The sequence below is a fragment of the Piliocolobus tephrosceles genome, chromosome 2, assembly GCF_002776525.5.
Source record: "Piliocolobus tephrosceles isolate RC106 chromosome 2, ASM277652v3, whole genome shotgun sequence".
Lineage (NCBI taxonomy): Eukaryota > Metazoa > Chordata > Mammalia > Primates > Cercopithecidae > Piliocolobus > Piliocolobus tephrosceles.
The window spans coordinates 189,433,750-189,450,861 of record NC_045435.1 but is presented as its reverse complement, the minus strand read 5'-3'; the positions used below and the strand labels follow the sequence as shown (position 1 = coordinate 189,450,861).

Below are 17,112 nucleotides of genomic sequence, written 5' to 3'. Positions count from 1 at the left end.
CTCCTGGAAATCCCCACAATAATGCAGATGAAGAAATCACTTACATGAGGGAAAAAAAGGGAGCAAAATGAAATCAAGTCAAGGAAAAATTTAATACCATGAAATGAAGGACTGAATCTGCTTTTCTAACGACAGGGTTCATCTTTCTAGGGGGTTATAAGACATACAATGGAAGGCTCCATGTGAGAGCAACGATAGCCTGATCATTTAGTTTTGGGTTTCCTAGCGGTCAAAAGAAAGGGAGAAAAATGGTCAATAGAAGGTAAGAACAAAGCATTTGCTCAGGGGTAGCACAGTTCTCCCTGAGGCTGGGTTCTCTATCTCCGTCAACTGCGGGTCCCTCAAACAAAAACACTCGTGTGCCGCATTAAAAATGTCATCATTAATATCCCTGCGCTAAAGTTCAGAGTTTCATTAAGCATTGCTAAAATGGGTTGAAACTGGATTCTCTGTATCTTCTTAAGAAAAATACCGACCTGTATGATAGCCCACGTTTTCTTCAGAATCCGTAAGTGCAGCTTATTGAGTTGGTGCCACACAGGTAACACCCTTAGGGTCCTCTCCTGAACAGACATGAATGCACAGGGCTTGGGCTGTGAACTGGACTGTTTCATTCTTCCAGGCCCAAGCCCACAGCACCAGCACCAGCAAAGCAGCTGGAGCCGCGGTGGCTCCACAGAGTAGAGCTGGGCCCTGACTGGAAGCAAGGCGCTGAAATGTCTGCTAACCCTTTGCTTAGCAGAAAGAGTGAAGGAAAAACCTCTGGAGAATAAATTGTACTTGTGTCAGCGTAGGTGAGCAGACACTGCAGGAGAGGGGCAAGATTCCATCAATATTTCTTTTTCTTTTTTTTTTTTTCTTTGAGATGGAGTCTTTCTTTGTCGCCCAGGCTGGAGTGCAGTGGTACAATCTCAGCTCACTGCAACCTCCGTCTCCCTGGTTCAAGCGATTATCCTGCCTCAGCCTCCTGAGTAGCTGGAATTACAGGCGCCTGCCACCACGTCTGGCTAATTTTTGTATTTTTAGTAGAAATGGGGTTTCACCATGTTGGACCTCGGCTTCCCAAAGTGCTGGGATTACAGACATAAGCCACTGCGTCCGGCCAATTACATCAATATTTCTGATGCCATTCTTGTTGTTGGTTTGGAAACAATTATTGATGGATCTGAATGTAAACCAACATCGTGTCGTAATAATAGTTAATAGTTTTGGACACTCACCACGTGCTAGACGCTTTGAAAGTGCTTTAAATATATTATCTAATTTTAACCTCAAAGCCCCTGAGATAGAAAACACACACACACACACACACACACATTGTGTGAAATGAGGAAATGATGGCTTAGAGAAGAATTTGATACCACACAGCTTAAAACAGCAGAGCCAGGATTTTAACCCAGTACTGAGACCTGCAGGGCCCAGGGTCTTCACGAGCATACCATCCTGAGAAGAAAATCGTACTAGAAATCAGGAGGCCTGGAAGTCTTTGGTTCAGAGATCCAAACAAACTAGCTTTGTAAACTGTAACACACTAGCTTTGCTATGTTCTTCTTCAGGGATTCATTTTTGCCATGTTTTTGAACAGGGATTGGGTCTTCAAAATCCTGTATAGCCCCAACATTCAAATAAGCTTATTTATTCATTAGATCACAATGTATTGTGCCAGGCATGGTGTTATGGGAAATCAGGTGCAGTCGGTCTCTGATTTCTTAGAATCTACAATCTAAATGGGAAGATGGACACTGTGCAAGTAACTGGGAATGTCACATGCACGAAGAGTGCCAAGTTTAGGGTGCCACAGGAGAATATAAAAAACGTAAATTAGTCTGCGTTGGGAGCTAGGTCAGGGAAGGGCCCCCAGAGGAGGTGATATTTAAGCAGAGCCCTAAGGATAAGTAGCAGTAGGCCAGGCAAATGGGAATTCGGGGTTGAGAAGAGGAGGCACAAAAGCCCAAGGTAGCATAAAGTGTATTTATAGACCCGAAAGCTGAAGTGCCTGAAGCACAGGGAAAAAGGAGGCTGGAGAAGGCAGGGGCAGATCTCACTGGGCCCTCAGAAGCCTTGATGACTCTGAACGTTACCAGGACAGTGCCAATCCATACTATGGGCTTTAAGCAGAAGAGTAACAGTCATCTAGGATCTGGCTATAGTACAGAGGCTAGGCCGGAGGGAAGCAAGAGAGCAAATGAGTTAAGAGGCCCTGCAGATCATGACTGGGGCCAAGATGCTGACAGTGCAGATGGAAAGGCATGGATGGATTTGAGATGCCTGCATGTCTAGTTAATAGGCCGTGGCGGAGATTTGATGTGGACATGGGGTTGGGGGAAGAGTCAAGGATGACCCCTAGTTTTTGACTTGAGCAAAAAGGTAAATGATGTAAATGATATTCCCATTTAGTGAAACAGAGCAGAGTGAAGTGAGTACAGGTGGACAAGAATTACTATGAGTTTAGCTACGAGGTATCTTTGAAAAGTGCAAGTGATAATGTTGAATAGGCATCAGGAAGCACTGGCAATTAAATGAGAGTTGAGGCTATGGGAGTGGATAAAATCTAGGAAGAGAATATAGGCTGGGAGAGGGCCAGAACAGAGCCCTGAGGAGGAAGAACAGCCAGGAAGGTAGGAGAAAAATCAGAAGTGTGTGCTGTAATGGAAGACAAGAGAAGCAAGTGTTTCAAAGATGAAGTGGTCAACATTACAGAATACAGTAATGGGCGAAGTGAGATTTGGCCTGAAAACCAGCCGATGAATGTAATGACGTGGACACCACCATGTCCTTAGTGATAACAGGTCTGGTGGAGAGGTACAGCTGATTTGAACATGCAACCAATACACCAGGGATCACTGCCATTTGCTGGCCTCGCTTCTGGCACTTGCCATTGATATAAAATGTATCCCAATTTCAGGTAAAGAAGCCAACAGGTAATTTTCATGGACAGTGCAGAGCTTCAGATATTTTAATCAAAGGGTCTGATCCTATAGCTAAGCCTCGTAGTACAAAGCAGTGATTGTCAAATGTTTAATTTCTTGAGAATTATTGAGTACCCCAAGAGTTTTTGTTTGTGTAGGTTATGTCTGTTGATATTTATTATACTAGAAATTAGAACTGGCTGGGTACAGTGGCTCATGCCTGTAACCCCAGCACTTTGGGAGGCAGAGGTGGGTGGATCACTTGAGATCAGGAGTTCAGGAACAGCCTGGCCAACATGGTGAAACCCCATCTCTACTAAAAATACAAAAATTAGACGGGTGTGGTGGTGCACACCTGTAGTTCCAGCTACTGGGGAGGCTGAGGCAGGAGAATCACTTGAACCTGGGAGGTGGAGATTGCAGTGAGCCAAGATTGCGCCACTGCACTCCAGCCTTGGTGACAAGAGTGAAACTGTCTCAATTAAAAAAAAAAAAAAAAAAAAAAAAGAGAGAAAGAAAAAGAAAAAAGAAATTAAAACTGAGAAATACTACTCAATTTATTTTAAAAACAAAACAATTACAAGTTAACATAAATAGCATTTCTGATGAAAAACAAATATAGCAACAAGAGTAGTACCACCTTTCATTTTTGCAATTCTCCTTAATGTCTGGCTTGACAGCAGATAACTGGATTATCCTACCTGCCTCTGCATTCAATCTATTGTGATACGCTGTTTTGGTTGACGTGGATGTGGAAAACCTGGCCTCACACAGTTATGGAATTGAAAAAGGGAAGAATGTAAGAGCCATTTCAGGTTCTTGTGAATCTTCTTTGATACTGCACCAACACTTAACAAAGGTTAGTTGTAATGTGGCATCTGAAACCACATCAATGAACCTCTCATATTCTGTGAGCTAAACTCCTTTGGCCCAGCTCCCATTTTGTAGGCAACTTCACCCAAGTCTGATTTGTTAGCACAACACATTAACCATTCGAGAAATACTAGTTCCCATGGTTATGCAACTCCTCCAACTGTTGACACTTTGCACTTTACAATACCCAAAAATCACATCCATTAATATCATTATCTCATCAGAAATACTTATACTGAAAAGCTGTCAAGCTCAATGACAGATACAAGTTTTTCAAAATGTTCATTCTTGCTTAAATGTGTAATTTGTATCATTGGCAATAAATACACAAACGTGGTTTTCCTCAAAGTGGCTGGCTCACCCTGCTTAGTTTGAGAAAATGGCTGCTGGATGACCAAGTTTGACTCATGTAGTTTGTCAGTCATTCTTTTAAGCAAAATGGTGTTCCTTGAAAAAAAGTGGTAATTTATGTCACACATTCAACAATTATACAAGTAGTTTTTCTCAAGATCACCATTATCCATTATATGCACATGTTTTCTGTGTACCAGACTTTTGCGTTTCTTTTGGAAAAAAGTAGAGTGCATGGCAGTGAAGATGCCATAGTGCCTGTTAGGACCGGTGGTGCCACTGCCTTGATTCACACCAAGGCTCCAGTGTGGTGTGCTGTGGTTTTTCTACAACCAGTGAATCTTAACACAGTGAAAAGGGCAAATACTAGTATTATTATCAAAATCATGGTGACCTTGTGGACCACGGAAATGATCCTGAAGACCCCCAGGGACCCAAAGACCACCCTCTACCAACTGCTGGTACACAGTAAGCACTGGCATTTAAGAAGGCAATCTACTCATGGAGAAACTCTCCAGATGCCAAAAAAGGCAAAGATTTTCCCCTGAAAGTGTTTCATATCTTCAGTAAAGCTCTGTAATAAGTACTTCAAAGTTTAGTGCCAGAACCAAACTATTTAATTAAATGTTTAAAATAATATGATAACCAGTTCGATTTATTCCATCACAATGAATATCTTATTTACCTTGTGGACATACTTTAAAGATTAAATGAGATAATAAAGCTGTATGCCAAGTAAGGGCAGTTTTATTTACATAAGGCAGTTTTATATAAAACAGAATTAAAGCTTTCACAAATGTCAGCATTAGAAGAATGTTGAATGAACATCCAACCAAACCCTCTTATTTTATCAATGGAGAAATAAAGCTACCTGGAGACAGATTTTAATCAAATGATCATGTTCCTATTTTAGATATTTCATTCTGGCAGGAGTGTGGGGGATGAACAGGAGATGAAAATGAAGGCCCATGGCAACAACGAAGGTGAGACGTGGGAGCCACTTGATCTGTGCAGACAGGATGGGAAAGAGTGGAGGGGTACAAATACATTAAACTGGTGGGCTGGGCGCAGTGGCTTATGCTTGTAATCCCAGTGCTTTGGGAGGCCGAAGCGGGCGGATCGCCTGAGATCAGGAGTTCGAGACCAGCCTGGACAACATGGTGAAACCCCGTCTCTACTAAAAATACAAAAACAAAATAAATAAATAAATAAATCAGCTGGGCATAGTGGTGCACACCTGTAGTCTCAGCTACTCTGGAGACTAAGGCAGGAGAATCACTTGAACCTGGCAGGCCGAGGCTGCAGTGAGCTGAGATGGTGCCACTGCACTCCAGCCTGGGCAACCGAGTGGGACTCTGTCTCAAAAAAAAAAAAAAAAAAAAAAGAGAAAGTGGTGGTTGGATTTGTTGGTTGCACTGGGGAGAGCGTCCCAGGTTTTTGTCTTGTGCAGCTAGGTATATCACAGTGTCTGTCACAAAAATAGTGGAATCTGGAGAAGAGACAGGTTTACTGGAGAAAGAATTGGTTGCATTTTGGTTAAGTGTGAAGTGTCTGTGGGACATGCAGGTATAGTTGGAGATACGGCTTTGTGAAGCATAGAGAGAGGAGCAGAATGGAGCTTGAGTTGGGAGCCAGGAGCAGATACAGCAGGGAGAGCTGATCAGCCAGGGAGAATTAGGGTCGAGAAACGCAAAGTGCCCAGGGAACGACAACACTCAGGCAGACCTGTGAGTAGCACTGAAAACCAACAGGCATTTTGTCATTGGAAGGGAAAACCAGGAGAAAGTAGAGGCACAGAAGCCAAAGAAATAAGAGGTGAGAGAGACAGAGAGAGGGAGAATGTATGTCACAAAGTTCTAAATGTCCCAGAGGGAGGAGAGGGAGAAAGAAAGGGTATCATAAAGTATTAAATAACCTTAAGGGGCCAGGCCAAATAATAAATGTATTGAGGGCAATTGGCCAAATGGAGATCACTGGTGGCCTTGGTGAGGGGCAGATGGCAAAGTGGCAGTGGTTGTGGTGAGGATGGTGCAAGGACCCAGATGGTAAAAGAACACACCGGCTTTGAGGGTGCTGAAGAAGGAATGGGGAGGACTTCTCTTTCGAGGCAGATGGTTGTGAATGAAGATAGGGCAGTTTGCAGACAGACAGACAGCCCCCGACTTACAGTGGTTTGATGGATAATTTTCAACTTTATGATGGCATGAAAGCCATATGCATTCGGTAGAAACTGTACTTCAAGCACCCAGAAAACTGCTGTTTTCCACTTTCAGTCCAGTCTCAGCACGTTACAAGACGTTCAACACTTTATTATAAAATAGGCCCTGTGTTAGATGACTTTGCCCAACTGCAGGCTAATGTACGTGTTCTGAGCGTGTTTACGGTAGGCTAGGCTAAGGTGTGATGTTCAGTAGGTGAGGTGTGTTAAAATGCATTGCAGACTTACAGTATTTTCAAATTATGACGACTTTATTGGGATGTAACTCCATCCTAAGTCAAGGAGCATCTGTACAGGGTTCACAGAAGAGGCCAACTTATTCCTAGATGCTGGGGTTCCTGGACATTTTAAACCTTCACTCGCCTTATTTCTAGGTAACTCTATCCAGAGTACCCAGAGTGCAGTAACGCTTTTTTGCCAACCAGGTCGTGACGTAACAAGGAGCTGCCTCCTTAGGGCGGCTGAACAGGTGAGGGAAGAAAGCTATTAGTGCTCTTCCAGCCCATTCTGTGCCTGCTCTTTTTCTACGCTCTGCAGTCATACCTACATGGGATCCCATAAAGACTTTGTCAACTAACCGGCGGGGGAACTGCAGGCAACCTCTCTGGGCCAGAGTTAGCCTGCTGGTAAACGAGAACGTCTACCTTAGGAAGTTGTAAGAATAAGCACGATAATGTGTTTAAAATACCTGGGATACAGCAGGCATTTAATAAATGAGAATTTCCCTTCAGTCCAGCCTCATAATAAAGCTGAAACAACAAAAAACTCTGCATCTCTAAAAATGACCAGAAATCATGTTATTTTCAGAAGGTACTATTATCACCCAAATGCACCGAGGCCAGAAATTAGCAGAAAGCTACACTTGAAATCAGAGGTTTCAAATAGTGACTCATGGGTGGGCAGAGTGCTATTTGCAGATGTTTCTCTTGGACTCACACAAGTATTTAAGATTTTCAAAATTAGCTGCTAACGTTTAAAAATAGGGAGGTTTCACATAAACATTTAGATCCCCAACTTCTTTCACAAAATGCCTGGCTTTGGAAGTACTGAACCTGTGGCCCTGGATCTAAATCTTCATGAAACACCTAGTACTTGCCTAGGAATCAGGAAATAGTTTCTAGCTCTAACATTAACTGAGCAAACTGCTTCTCTCTGGGTCTTTTTTTTTTCCCAAAGAGTTATTACTATTCTAAAACAACAGTTCATTTTTTAGGTAAACAAAGTAAATCTGAGGATAAAAACATAAAACTTCTTGAAATCACACAATATATACAGGTAGTCAGGTAGCAGAAGGCTTTCAAAACGGTGCAGAATATATTAATATTGGCTGCACAAAAGATTATCCAAACTACAGGCATCAATCAAAACGCCACGATGATTCAGAAAGAGGAAAACTCTTAAAATGAACTACTGTGTGCCTAAACACACAGCCCTGCCACATACTCATCTGCTCTAGAAAGTTCTCCATTTCCACATTCTCATCTTATGGTTTTGAGGAGGTTGAGCACAGCACGCCTCATCCGTGGAGGCTTTCTGCTCGGCTGGCTTCAGACAAAGTTACCATTAACTCCCCAACCTGCAAGAAAATGATTTGACACAAAGGATTCCAAAATGTCCTCCTCTCCCCCTACAAGCCTGCAAACAAATGGTACAGGAATGAGGTCAGAAAGGAATCCCCCGCCTACCAGGCCCCTGAATTCATTTACCTACCTCAGAGCCCATTCAGAGAAAGGGGTGGGACAGGGAACAAGAGATGCTTGGAGGCCAAGTGGAGTTTGGGGGGTCGAGCGCTACATTACAAGATTTGACAGGCCTTTGCCAGCCTTCAGCTTCTTTGTGTCTCTCACATAATAGAGAAACACAAACTGAGCAGCACACGATCTGTGGTTACACCCTTGGACAGAGCACACTCTTTGCAAATGCTAATAGTATTGTAGCATCCTGTCACCCGGTAACACAAAAAAGGATGTTGATTTTCACATGAACCAGAACAGGCCCATTGTACACAAGTTTGTGACCAACTTGTAGTATCTGCACATCAAAAGGCCAGCCAATCATAGAGTACACAGCTGGCGAAATGTACCAACGGGGGGCGTCCAATGGGGACAGCATCCAGGTCCAAATACCTCACTCCACCAACAGGATAAGAAAACAATGCTTTTGACATGAACAAAATTACATTCTCAGAATCTTGATTCAGCTATGACCAGAGCAATGAGTACAATTAGTAAGAACGTGAATGTCTTAGATGTTTAGAGAAATCTGAATGTATGGAAGTGGGAGTGGCTTTACGATGGTACCAAAAGCCTATGAAATGGCAGAGGCAGCAAACGGCAGGCATGTTCAATTAAGCATTCGTATTAGAGATGTCCTGATATGTGTAAAGATAACTCATACAGATCTTGGCACGAAAATATCTTTCGGTCCTAACAGTCTTGGGAAACCAGACATCTCTCAATGCAAGAAAATTGAAGAATGTACATGAGATTCCTGAAATATACATTTAGTAGAAATTTTCAAGGCTTCTGCTAAATAGCTTTTCCTTCAAAATAATTTTATTGGGGGGGAAAAAAACAGTCAAAAGCAGTAATTTGGGCCAGGCGAGGTGGCTCACGCTTGTAATCCCAGCACTCTGGAAGGCCGTGGTAGAAGGACTGCTGACCTCGAAATTGTTCAGAATTTCGGGATCAGTTTGGCAACATATTAAGATCTCATCTGTACTAAAAATTAAAAAAAAGATTAGCTAGGTATGGTGGTGTGTGCCTGTAGTCCTACCTACTCCAGGGGCTGAGGTGGGAGGATCTCTTGAGCCCAGGAGGTCGAGGTTGCAGTGAGCTGTGATTGTGTTGCTGCATTCCAGCATGCAGGACAGAGTGGGAAACCCTGTCTCAAAAAAAAAAAAAAAAAAAAAAAAAAAAAAGAGTAATTTGGAAAAATAAAATATTCAATCAAGTTTTTAAAAACTGAGGAAAGAGTAATTCCATATTTTAATACTTGGACTAACCAAAAAAGATTGAGAGAATCTGCACAGGCTAAAATGCGAAAATTAACATTATTAACATGTTGAGAATTGCAAAGCACTTGTTTTTTACACCTAAAACTTAAGGCCTGGAGTTAACATGAAATTAGAACCTACTGAATCTCATTCTCTTCTTGTCCATTGAGGTCTCATAGGCAGCCACATATCTCTGCTGATAGATGGTTCCATTCTTGCAATGCAACCATAGCCTCATGTAATTGGAAAAGACTATCGTAGGTGATTTTTGTTATGAGTTAGGTCATTTTGCACTTTCTAGGTATATCATGTGTCCTACTGTGCTCCTAGTATCATAAATGTTTACTTTCCTAAAAGTATTTCTGAAAGGGAACATATTTTGGAAAGCGCATAGGCTTGTAATCATACTCGTTTTCAAATTTCAGCTAGAATAACCATGTGCAAAACCTGAGCTGACTTTCTCACCTATAAAATGGAGATGATACTGTCCGGGATAATGGGTGCAAAACACAAGGTACGCCGGTTTCTCTGCTCTGGATTCAGGTTCTCTTCGGAGTTACAAAATCTTAAAGGAAAACCAAAAATGTTTCATGGGACCAATCCCTGGCAAGATAGGATACTGACCATTCAAAAAGAATTCAGTGGAGTTTCTTCATGGATCCCAAAATGCTGCTGGCCAGTTTTAGTCCACTTTGTAATGTTCTGAGTCCTGCTCAGACCTTTATAATAGGCCCTTAGTTAGGATGTGTTAACATTTCTGGAATGGCTACAAACTTACGCATCTCTCTGCATCCTTCCTCTCAACACACATCAGGCACCTCCTGCTACCGTGAAGTGTTGCTCACGGCGGCGGGGAGGCAGGTACGTTATTGTCACTGGGTGTGTACTATGTCCTTGAGGTGATTTCTGATTTTTTTTACTATATATACATTAATTGATTGTAGAAAAAAATTACATACATTAGGCATGCAAGGGGAGTGGCTGTGTACCACCTGGAGCATTATGGCAAATGTGGGAATTCTTGACTTAAACCCTCTAGACAAATATATTTCTTAAAGGAGAAATAAATAAGCATTGTATTTTGTTAGTGACGCAGGGCTGTTTCTCTGTTAAGATGTATGGAAAGAGAGATTAGTAACAAAAATAGAACACAAACTAAGGGAGCAGAAAAATGGTGAGGTTCATTCCTCCAGTTGAGAGGGAAATTAATTTCAGCATTTCCTGGCAGTTGAAGCAAAGACAATGGTAAGGTCTTGAGTTCTCACTGCCACAAGGACAGCAGTACCTCCACGGGTCTGGAGGGGAAACCGCTGGTACTATCTAGTAATCCTTAATGAATTTCAGTGATAATCAAGACATGTAATTAGGTGAGACTTCTGCAAAAGAGGCTGTGTGTTTTCTTCAAACAGATGTGTCATACAGTTTTGCCTGTGAAAGCCAAGGACGTCGTGTCAAAGAGGAAGGCAAGTAGCAGCCCAGGCACTACTGCTTTCAGGCGATTTGGCCTAATCTCAGATGAAGTTTACCAAAGCAAAAAAATGGGGTTAACCTATTCCCTACATATTCTCTTACAAATATGAGAGGTCTCAAGAGCTTTTGGAAAGTATTAGGTCACATAAACCATGAGCATATTTTCTGACAAATGGATACAATTCTAATTTCCATATTGTTGCTCTGTGATTTAGTAACTACAAGAGTAAGCAGCAGAATGAATATTCTGTTCTGAACATTAAAGAGTGTAGCTTATATTCTTAATACAGCCATAAGACATATCTCTGTGGGCGGCTGCTGGCAGTATCACTGCACTGTGACTAGATCTTCAGGAGTGCCTCTGGCCTAGTTTTTTCAAAAACAGATCTTCGCTTTCCCAAATATTTGGATAGGAACAGTTTACACCTGGGTTAATGAATTAAAAGTACTAACAGCAGGAACAAGAATTTGTTATCACAGAGTAACAATCACGCCTGTAATCCCAGCACTTTGGGAGGCCGAGGCGGGTGGATCACGAGGTCAGGAGATCGAGACCACCCTGGCTAACACGGGGAAACGCTGCCTCTACTAAAAATACAAAAAATTAGCTAGGCATGGTGGCGGGTGCCTGTAGTCCCAGTTACTCACAAGGCTGAGGCAGGAGAATGGCGTGAACCCGGGAGGCGGATCTTGCAGTGAGCCGAGATCACACCACTGCCCTCGAGACTCTGTCTCAAACAAACAAACAAACCAAAAAAACGATTTTCATTTAAAAGCATTTAAAAGTAGTATTTACCTCTTTGTCAGTGACTTGACCACAAATACACCTTAACACTGCTTCTACAGAATGTGTACGTAACTCACGAGAAATCTTGGAGAGGAATCATATACATACTCTCAATTTTCAAGCCAAATTCTGTTATTTTAGGATATAAATTTAAACGAATGCCCTATGATACAGGTTTTTCCTACCCTTAGTTTTAGAAGTTGTCTTCTTCCAGCTACAGATCACCCACATTTAAGCCTTCCTGTTACCGTCCCCTGGTTTTGAACCTTCAACAATTTTTGTAGTACTTGTTTGAACCCTTAAGTTTTCTACACTTACTAACTGGGTCCAATATGTGCAGGATATGATTGTTTTAGTTATCACAAATCGGGGATGTGGTTATTTTAAGACGTCCTTTGTAATTAAATACATCTGTGTTATCTATAGGCACATGGTAGCCATCTCAATTTGATAAATATATTAATTCTTCAATCAGACATGCTAAAGAAACATACATTGCTCTATTAAATCTTTAGTAACTGAATTCTTCAAACTTTTTGATACATGAAGATTCTGAACTTGAATTACATAAAGGGTGAAAACTTAGTTTAAAATAGAAGTATGGGGCCTCCCACTAGGACGAGTCTGTTAGCACTGATACAGAAAACCAATGCTGACATGAGTGAAAATGTTCTTGCCTACGCATCTTCTGAAGGAATGAAGGTGGCACACCTATACTCTGCCTAACGGGACATATCCAATGATCAACAAACAGTTAGTAGGTATCATTTATGAGCAAAGTTCTGGAGGAATAACAAAGTGAGTAACAGGAGTTTATAATAAGAGGGTAGATGAAATTAAAGTCTCTTCCAGTTCTAAGGCTTAGTTATAACTTTTTAGTAAGCCTCATATGAACATGTTAGCAGCATTATTGAAAATGACAGCCTTGGCAGCAAAGTGAAATTATAAAACCTTTTTTATATATCTTACCAAGGAAAATAACAAAATGTTTTGACAAGTACCACGATGTGAAAAAAGCACCGGTTGACCATGGAGTACAACTGTGAAATGCAAGGCACGTGAAATTCAAGCATTCAGAGAAAAGCCACATTAAGAGCTTGTTAGACCATGAATCTGGTTATACTGTGGGGTCAAATAATGACCGTAGGTACACAGGTTTCTCTTTCCCTCATTAAAACAGAAAAAAATTTAAAAGATGCTCTCCAATAATAGAATTATAATGTGATTTAAATATTTTTTAATTACTCATCTACACAAATGACCTTTGATCAAGCACAGGCAAAATATAAGTTGCAATAATATCTACACGTAATGTGAAGGTTTTAAAAAAATAATACAAAGTTCATTCACAGTGCACAAGTGAAAACAAGGTAAGTTTTAAATATTTAAACAACATATAGCCATGATCATTCAAAAGGTAAGCGTATTTTAAAGCACATTTCCATACTGCTAGAGCTACAACATATACCAGCTTAGAGAACTGAGATAAAAACCATTACTTTGATCCCCTTTATTGGAAAGCAAAAATACCATATTTCTTTCCTCAGATACATACATCTAGAATAAACAAACACAAAGTTATTAACTAAAGATTTTATCTTTTAATTCTATACTCTCTTATCCTACGTCAAATTCCAACATTGTGAGGCTGGGAAGCACCACTCTCTGCCATGTTCCCTACTTATTTTTATACCATTCATTTGCATTTGGAGGCTGAATAATTTGCAGAAAGAAGTCTGCTGGAAAAAAACTGTGGAAAATGGGAATACAATGAGAGGGCAATATAGTAAAGTACTAGAAAGGTTGATTGTTCCACATGCAACTATAGCACAGTGGGTTAAACGGGGAAGCTGCAATGGCCACTTATTTCCTACTGTGCACTGCCTAGGTTCGCTGATTTTTAAAACTGAAGTCCTAGCCGAATTAATTTTGGATATCATCTATTTACAGTTGTTCAATCTTCCATAGAGAGCTTTGTCCACTCCACTCTTTGCAAATTCTGACATAAAAACAAATGATTCTGTGGCTAGTTCGAATTTAACTTCTGTCTATTTAATATCTTTTTGCTGAAATTTGAATCATTTCTAACTTTCAAACTACTGACACAAGACACAGGGTTTACTGTGGAGACTGAATTTTATTTTCTTTCAATAACGTCTACACTTGATAAATACCTAGCTTGCAAGGAAAAATAAAGCATGCTTAGGATGAGATCAGCTAAAAAGAAGAACAAACCCATGAAAGAAGCCAAATTACTGTGCGGCACGGAGAGGACGTCAGGACTCTCATGTGGGACTTTCAGTAATATTAATTGTTACCATCTCGTCACATACGTTACAATACTTATCTCCTCAAAGAAACGAAGCTCTCCCTCCACCTCTTTTTAAAACTTACACAAAGGGATGTGATAACAGTAGTGACTAATATTAGCCTTTTCCTTGGGAGAAATCTGTGGAAATACAGCTGAGGGTATTTCTTTCTCTCTATAGTTGACAGAAGTAAATAAATATGGTCCTGTTTTATTCTTTAGAAATAGATCTGTAGTTGTAATTGTTATGCTTTACAACTGCAAAAATATTCATTAACATGCATTAACCTGTAAGCACTGGTTAGAGGGGTGTACCCAGTAAGGTGATCTCCTAATCTGTGTATTCAACATAATAGAGTTCTCCTCCCTTTCTATTCACTCCTGTCCCTAGACCTAAAAGAAAGAAAAAAAGTTCCTGACTATGCATCTACCAGCACATCTGTGCTGCTTAAAACTGGACCTACTTTCCTTATCAAACAGTATAAAACAAACATATACTGAATTCCCGCTTTCAGAAGTGTTTTTCCATATCCTCAACCGTGTGTACCAAGTGTTACATCTTGAGGGATCACAACGAAGCATGCATGATGGAAAACAATAAAATGGGGAGTAGCAATGGAGCTGTTCCCAAAAAGCAATTCCAAGAAAATAAGATTTAGTGAACTGTAAAATAAAAAACATCACACAACGGACATTTTTATTAACAAAGTAAAGCCTTAGTGAAAAGGCAGCAAATGAGATAGACATTTTAAGTAAAAAAAGCATTTCTTTGCTTGAATGTCCTGTAGCCAATTAAAAAATATTTATTTAAAACACATGAAAATGTTGTAAAGGTAGTACTGTAATTAAATTGCAATAAATTAAACTAAATTTTTCTTTATTCAGCTAAGAGGGGGATGGTCAACATTACTTTAATTATTGAAATAATTTCTATTTAAAATAGTCTTATCACAGAAAGCCTTTTTCTGATGTCTAGTTGAAATGTTTGATAATATTCTAAATGAAATTAGTCAACTGATTATCTTTAATCTTCCTTATCCTGTGTCATAATCCAGTGGCTCTGTCAACAGGAAAAAAACCACTATTAACAGAAAGCCTAACATAAGTATACAACATCTAAAATAAATCAATTTCAAACGGATATAGAGTGAGAAAACAGCAACTGAATCAAATAGGTAAAAGCTGGTACTGACTTAGCTTCCAAGGCAAATTTCTTCGCCGGCTACGAAGGGTTGAAATTTCTTTCACTGAATGTACACTGAATTGTTACAATCCAAATTAACCTGTTTAAGGGGTTCTTCTGTTACCCACTTTTCTTTCATGTGGTGAATATAAACTGAATTATCATGGTCAAATAGTTTCTGGGAATAGAATACTACAGACACACACAATGATTTAGCAGGCTATTGTGATTTTATATACAATTGATAACTTTAAAAAAATTGCTATATAAGTTTTATTTCAAAACACCTAGCATTGTATTTCTGGAGAAGAAATTGACACTGAGTAACCTCAGTTAACGCGGTAAACTAGTGCCACCACAAATAAGACAACCAACAGAGAGCAAGTTTCTTATCTTCAAGGACTGAACCTAATGGCCATATCAATTCTATTATTCCCATTTGTCACTTTAGTACAGCAAAGTAGGATGTTAATCCATTACCACTGTTCTTCCATTCGAAAGGCAGCTGATGGTTAAAGCGCCCGTAACACACGTCAATTATTTTTATCCCATGACTTTATTGTATGTTTAGAAAGGTGGAACAGCAGAAGAAAAAGAGGCTGGACAAAAGACGTTGATGTTTTTGTTCTTCAGATATATGCAGAGCTGATTATGAGTATGAATCTGTAAAAATAAACCCATTTAACAAACTGAGGTCAGGGGAGACAAATGCAAAATTTCTAAACAAAGTTTATTACCGCATGATCATAACAACGTTGAAGCCCACCTGCTTACGTTTGCTAGTTTTTCTAAACTTATATAGTCTATCACCTACCATAACAGTATTGGCATAATTTTTTTATCAAACATAAATAAAAATATACTGGAATTCATTTCTTGCAGAAAAAGTTAAAAGCATATACTAAAATTGATTGGAGAAGAATCTGTGTAAGGCTGTACAGCATATAAACATCTTCAGCAAATATTAGAGTAACAATTAACTAGGAATCCTATGTGTTAAAATTACACTTGAGAAAGTATTCCTTAGGGTCCTTGGTAACTTTTATAAAAAGGTCAGAATGAAGCAAGGTTACCATTCTGCCAGATTTACTCTTTTTTTTTTTTCTTTTTTGAGACAGAGTCTCGCTCTGTTGCCCAGGCTGGAGTGCAGTGGCCGGATCTCAGCTCACTGCAAGCTCCGCCTCCCGGGTTTACGCCATTCTCCTGCCTCAGCCTCCTGAGTAGCTGGGACTACAGGCGCCTGCCATCCCGCCCAGCTAGTTTTTTGTATTTTTTTAGTAGAGACGGGGTTTCACTGCATTAGCCAGGATGGTCTCAATCTCCTGACCTCGTGATCTGCCCGTCTCGGCCTCCCAAAGTGCTGGGATTACAGGCTTGAGCCACAGTGCCCGACCCAGATTTACTCTTTTAAATGCATCTGCAGGGTACAAAACAGATCATCTGTCCCGTTCACAAGATACTTTGTAAAAGTTCACAGAGTCTTAAGTCACAAGGGTTGAAAAGGGTCTTAGAGACTAGAGAGGTAGCAGCAACAGCAATTCTGGATGTCACACTGATCAGCTGAGGGGAGAGACACCATTATGTAAAACACTGGCTGGCTTTCAGCTTCCTCATTTTGTTAAAAAGCAGAAATACAGCTTATATTTTTAATGGGGCTTCCGGGGCTTTCATCAATTTTTCCCTGCAAAGCACATACAGATCGGTAAACAAAACTATCATGTAAGCTCTGGTGCCAGAGATCAAGGTACTAAAGATGTTTATTTCTAATAGTAAGTATTCATGGTAACTATCATGACTAGGGTGATACTGTAACACTTAACGGTTTTAAAATAAAATATTCATACACAGAAGATGTAGAAAGGATTTATGAACATGGACACTTATAAAACACAAAAATTATGTTTACCTTGTGTTAAAGATGATTATGTATTTCTGTATATTTCCACATATCTGTCTTAACTTTTTTTTTAAGACAGCCTCGCTCTGTCGCCCAGGCTGGAGTGCAGTGGTACGATTTC

General features: G+C 40.2%; 1 protein-coding gene across 4 annotated transcripts in view; it reads right to left on the bottom strand.

Annotated features, from left to right (window-relative positions):
• Positions 1–12,540: 12,540 nt before the first annotated feature.
• OPA1 (OPA1 mitochondrial dynamin like GTPase) overlaps positions 12,541–17,112 on the bottom strand; it is a 101,393-nt gene continuing 96,821 nt past the window's right edge. For 2 of the 4 annotated variants that reach the window (XM_023214756.1, XM_023214760.1), the window contains one exon: positions 12,541–15,757. The gene's annotated coding sequence lies outside the window, so the exon portion shown is untranslated. The remainder of the gene's footprint in view (positions 15,758–17,112) is intronic. The other 2 variants (XM_023214759.2, XM_023214757.2) reach the window with 1 other exon arrangement.